This window comes from Melanotaenia boesemani, chromosome 13 (assembly GCF_017639745.1).
Source record: "Melanotaenia boesemani isolate fMelBoe1 chromosome 13, fMelBoe1.pri, whole genome shotgun sequence".
In the NCBI taxonomy this organism is placed as follows: Eukaryota; Metazoa; Chordata; class Actinopteri; order Atheriniformes; family Melanotaeniidae; genus Melanotaenia; species Melanotaenia boesemani.
In genome coordinates this window covers 11,536,626-11,543,114 of record NC_055694.1, presented here as the reverse complement: position 1 = coordinate 11,543,114, position 6,489 = coordinate 11,536,626, and positions in this window count along the sequence as shown.

The window sequence follows — 6,489 nt, the reverse complement described above, 5'->3', positions numbered from 1 at the left end:
CACTTCTTCGCATTTGTGTGCATAAAAGAAAAGGTCATAAGATGCCAAAATTATTAGTGTTTTTTCAGAGTATTTCCTACATCAGAGTAGTGTGATAGTTCATAAAACGCACTTGGACTAAGCGGATGTGAAGTGCTGAAGTCTCTGTATGTTTATCTATAGGCACTGGTTGACTGTGTCAGCTGATCTTTTTATAGCAGGGATTGCAGTTAGCTGCTGTCACTGCTTGGGGCCAGTGTGACTGTCTCTGGTGACAACATGACCATCTCCTTTTAGGTGTTTGAGGCATTACTGTCCCTTTAAAGCAATGACCATGCAATATTTTATTAGAATATACTCTCTAAAGAATGGCAGCAGCATACAAGGCCATCAACCCCTAATCTGACATATGTGTCCTGACATGTGTGCTGAAGCAAGTAGTATTACGTGTGTGGTTGCTGCATCTGTGCCTGGGTCTGTGTGTGCATGTCTTACATCCACAGAAATGTTTTATTTGTGGAACAGAGTGCAGCCATGTGAGATAATGAATATGTGAGTCAGCTTTCATCCTCATTTCGTGTGAGCTGGACAGAAGCTGGGGCCCAGCTTTAGGGCACAGTCACAGTGAAGAGGAGAAGCAGAATAAAAATAGGAAATAATTTTTTTTTTAAAAAGAAGAGGTGGTGGATAGGTGAAAGTGTGCTAGGGGCAGAGATGGGGATTTAAGTGGACATGCAAAGACTAAAACAACAGAGCAGTGGCTTGTGTATTATATAAGAGATGGGTCTCAGCTTGTGTCTTCGAGGGTTAGTTGAAATCTCAATGTGCCCTCTTTCTCTATTAAAAGGACATATCTTCCCACCAGCACCAGAAGAGGCCACTGTTGGTGCCTCAGCTTTAGGAATAGGCCTCCCTCGGTTTCCAAAAGATTATAACAGCATGGCCAAGGTGGTTTTGTGGTAGCAAAGGGAAGTTTAAGAGACTTCTTTTTTAAAATTAGGAGTGTGCTCAAAATGTAGATACCCATTTTAAATGGGTGGATCATATGCATCAAATCACTTGTCACAAATCACACACTGTTTCATAAAGTTTGGACTGCTGGTAAGATTTCAGTAAAAGCAAATGCACTGAGTTGCAACACATTTCCACATTTAATTATGATAAAGACAGCACATTAAATGTTCTTCAGTTGTTAAAAATATGGTCACTCAAAATTGTTTTCAGCAATTTGTTTCATAAAGGTTTTGTACAGAGTCATATAAACTATTTTGTTGCATCACTTCATCTTTTAATAACACTGTGGATGTCTGGAAACTACATACTTCAATGGTGTTTTCACACATATGCACAATGATGGAGCTATCTACACAGAGCACCAGCGCTGGGCTGTGTGCTTTGTGTTCTTAAAACAAGTAGGAGGGAGACTCTTCTTTGGGCCAGAATATACTACTTTGAGGATTTAAAGCTGTAATTTTAATTTTTGATTTCTCAGACCCTAGGGCAGTTTTCCTCTTCATTAAAAAAGCCATCACCATCAATAAGCTTAGTTCCTGAAATGGCAGCAATGTTTCTGGATCTTGTTTATGTGTATCTTGCATGGTAGAGGTTAACTACAAAAACTGTGTTTTTTGACAATGGCTTTGAGAGGTTTTTCTGCTTTCACTACAGTTTTTTTTTTTTTTTTTTTTTTTTTTTTTTGTAAAGTAGAGGATCTGAATAACACGACCATTGTTATTTTCTCTTTTTTTCCTTTAATTTTTTCCTCTGAAAGAATCATCCCAGACTCAGACACTCAACATTTCTCATTTTCCATTTTTAAATGGGCTTTAATTAGTTTGAGATCAGTTTTAAATCACTGATTTTATTTCAAGTTTATCTACCATCCCATGTTTTTGGAGTTATTGCTCCTAATTTATATATATCATAAAATACAGATACACACTTTGCAATCTAATGAAACCCAGTATAACAAATATTTTCCCATATAATTACAGTCACAAAAACAACTATTCTCAGTGACAAAAATGACATATTTCAGAAAACTATAAAAGAAAATACATAAAAAATTTTTTGCAGCAGTTATAGCTACGAGTCATAAGGTACAGCTCCATGAGCTTAACACATCCAGCTACTGGAATTTTTGCTCATTATTCAAAGCAAAACTGCCGGGACAATGGCATGTGTCATTTCAATTTTTAAAGAACTGCAGGCATCAATATAAATAAACTGTGAGATGTAAGAAGAAAATATCTGTCTGATATTATTATGTCAACCATTAGCCTCGGTTTTATTTAAAACAATTGATTATGCTCTTAATGTACCTCAAACTGTTGGTATTGATCCCTCAATTGAGGCATGTGAAAGCTTTTAAATTTCTTTGTAGATAAGGTGACTTCTGTTAGGGTTCAGGTACCATCTTCTGTCTTTGACCCTTCAGTCTCTGTCCCCTTTTCTGCTGCTTTTCACCAGTTTGAACCGGCGTCTTTGTCTTTTCTCTGTGAGAATGTTGGTCATCTGAAGCACTTGGGTTCCCCTACAGATGCTCTTCCACCAAGATTATTCAAGGAGCTTATTTCCACTTTAGGACCATTGATTCTTGCTGTTATTAACAGTAGCCTGTCCTCAGGTCTGGTCCCTCAAGATTATAAGCATGCTATAGTCCAACCACTACTCAAAAAACCCAACCTGGATCCCATCATTCTGTGTAATTTCCGATCAATTTCCAAACTTCCTTTCATTTAAGAAATCTTAGAGATGATTGTTTATACACAGATAAAAGAGTTTCAAGAGGTAAATAATGTTTTTGAGGTCTTTCAGTCGGGTTTAAAGTCTCTTCATAGCACTGAGTCGGCTCTACTGAGGGTTTTTAATGATCATCTATTAGCTACAGATTGTGGTGACCATGTGATCTTGGTTTTATTGGATTTAACAGCAGCCTCCAACATGGTGGATCACAACATTTTAATGATACGCCTGGTGCAGTGTTGGCATTCGTGGTCCTACCTGTCTGAGAGGACATTCTCTGTTAAATTGGACCATTTCCAGTCATTCCCTGCTCCTCTATCATGTGGGGTCCCCCAGGGGTCCATTCTTGGGCCATTGCTCTTTTCATTATACCTCCTACCCCTCGGGTCAGTTAGTAGGAAGCACAATTGTGCTTTCCATCTGTATGCTGATGATAGTCAAGTCTATGTCCCCCTTAAATGCAAAGACTCTGACTCCATAGAAAAAACTTTTAATCTGTCTTAATGAATAGAATAGAATAGAATAGAATAGAATAGAATAGAATAGAAATACTTTATTAATCCCTTTGGAGAGTCCTCATGGAAATTTGGGAAATTAAAATTTGAAAATTTGAAATTTGAAGTCAGTACCTGGATGGCCTTAAATGTTCTTCATTTTAATGAAAAGAAGATAGAAGTTATGGCTTTTAGTATCTCTCAAAAATCTTTGTCCCATCTGCAGCTGGTGCAAAATGCAGCAGCACGTCTGTTGACTGGAACGAAAGAGAGAGCACATTTATCCTGTTTTAGCCACACTCCACTGGTTGCCTGTTCATTTTTGGGGTTAACTTTAAAATCCTTCTAGTTGTTTTTAAGTCTTCAAATGACGTTGCCCTGCCCTACCTCTCTGAGCTTCTTCACATCTACTCCCCCTATTGGTCCATTCGGTCAGCGGATCAGCTGCTCCTGGAGATGCTGAGGATGTGGAGGAAGCTCAGAGGGGACAGGACCTCTTCTGTGGCGGGACCAAAGCTGTGGAACACTTTGCCACTGCAGGGCAGACAAGCTTCACCACTGTCCAGTTTTAAATCCCTGCTTAAGACCCACCTCTTTTCATCAGCGTTTCACCCAGTATGAGTTTGCTTTTATTGCTTGTATTGTTTTTATTTTGTATTGATTTTGTTGTTTTACCGATTTAATTGTCTTGTCTTTTATTATTTAATGTTTTTTTGTTTGTAGATATTTTATGTTCAGCACTTTGTTCAGTGGTTCCTGCCGTAAAGTTCTTTTATAAATAAAGTTGGCTTGGCTTCTGGAAGGTGAACTTCCTCAGTCTCAGTCTGAAACAGATTTTCATCAGCCATCTTTTCCTCAATTCTGACCACTCGCCAGTCCCTACCGGTGAAAATTAGCCCCACAGCATGATGCTGCCCCCACCATGCTACACTGTGAGTGATAGCATTGTTGGAATAATCAGAGGGTTTTGGACATGACATTTTACTTAATGACTGAAATATTTAAATTTTAGTCACATCTTACCAGATGACATTTACCCATGTGTCTGAGGAATCTTTCATGTCTTCTGGTAAAGTTTTCTGTAAGCATCAGCTTTCTTTTCTGGTTGCTCTTCAGTAAAGCCCAGCTCTGTGGAGTATAATCTAATAGTGGTCCTTTGAACAGATACAGCAGATTCTTCTTTTGAGCTTTTCAGGTTTTTCAATGTTACTTTTGGTGTCTGTGAGTTTTGGTATATGGCTCCCTCCAAGAAGGTTTGCTGTGGTGTCATATTCATTCTGTGTAATAGCTTTTATGGTGCTATGTGTAATTTGCAAAGTTTCAGAAATTATTTTATAGCCCAACCCTGACTTTCACTTCTTCACTAACTTGTCCCTGGTCTGTTTGTGGAGTTCCATGCTTTTTTTTTTTTTTTTTTTTGGTGTTGCTTGCTTGGTGGTGTCTTTTGAAAAGTAGAATTGTAGCTTTGGGGTTTTTCAGAGCAGGTGTATACTGTATATGCTGAGTTCATGTGACACTTAAACTGCATCTAGAAGGACCTTACTCGGCTTCTTTTGCAAGCCTCAGCATAACTGGAAAAGAAAATTTCATTGTTAAAGTGTTGCATCTGATTGCATTAAATTCAACACATAAGATTTGACAGGCTTCACCTGTATACGGTCTCAGAAGAAATCAACTATTTGCAATATACCCAATAACAAGCATCATTTAAACAGAGAAATATGGCTTCTGTTCCCCTTCTACTATTAACACTGATGGATGTTACTTTTTCCACTGTAGTGTTAGACAGTGTTATATTACAACATCTGAAAAAATGGCTAAAACTGAAAGCGTTAAACACCATAGATGTGGTGAAATTTAAGACTCCTGAATGCAGATGTCATGGAGCGTGATGGATGGGGGAGGTAGTCCTCATATGAAGGATACCTCCCCCTCTCACAATGTGAAAGACTGAACACAGAGCTGACAGAGGTGTTTAAGATCTTAAGCTTTTCTAACTGAGGAGTGTGTGGATGGATGTTAAGGTAGCTGTTCTTGATGAAAGAGGCTTAATATGTGGAAAAAGTTAATACTTTCTACCATCTGATAGAATTCCTTTTTTCAGCCGGAAGTTAAAGTTCAGTGCCTCATAGATTAGGAAAAAAGACACGGTTCATATTTAATTTAGGTGCTTGTATTGAATCATTTTAAATAATTATGTGAAATAGTCAAACCATTCCTGGACAAAGAAGCAGAAATATTACGCTCTGTGTTTAGGGGTGTGGGGTGAAATTAGTGTGTGGTTTTTGTTTGATGACTTTTTAAACTGTCAGAATATCTTCATTTGGGAAACTTACCTCTAAACTCTGACTTTGTTTAAAGGTCCAACTTCAAGAGCTTTCAGCTCCATATTCATGTAAATGATAGTACTGGCACGTTTTAGTAAGGTGTGAACAAAACAACTGTGCATAGAAAGATGGAATGTGATAACAGAGTCACAAAACTGTGTATAAACATCCACAGAAGTGTTAAATATAAGCTACAGTAATTCATAAAAAAGACATATGGATTTATGGTGTGATGGACCAGCAATCTGTCCAGGGTGTACCTTGCCTCATAGTAGCTGCTCGAATAAAGGCTCCAGCTCCCAAGTTACCCTACATTAAAATAAAAGGGTATTGATTGATAATTCATATGATCACAAAAGACATGCAAAATAATAAGAAAGCAAATTAAAACACAGAGTTGATAAATAATGTGTATAATAAAAGGTGAGCAAATTGACAGAAATAATGTAAATTAGATGCAAAACTAACAATATAATAAACAATTACATTAACAATATATCAAATATGTGAATGAAACACTAAATAAAAGATGTAAAACAATCCAGTTGTGTCATAAAAATATTTTTAAAAAGGGATAAAAGGCCAGTTCAAATGACCACCAAGAAACGGTAAATCAAACAATCTAAATGAGTCCATAAGTAAGAAAAACAACCAATGACCCAGACAATGATAAAATGAATGAAAATACCATAATTAATCAAAATAACTAGTAGAAGACTGTCAGTGATGCAAAAGTATCTACATAACTTGTAATTATTTTGCATATAGGTCTCTAATCCGTCGTTAGGATTAGTGGAGGGGCTTTTACATGCCTGTTGTTTTATAATCCATCTATGTTTATTCAAAGCATCTTAATTTAATCAGCAAAGTCACATCTTGAGGCATCAAATATTTGTCAGCATTATGGATTCATCACAAACACCAATGCCTCATGTCAAAACATA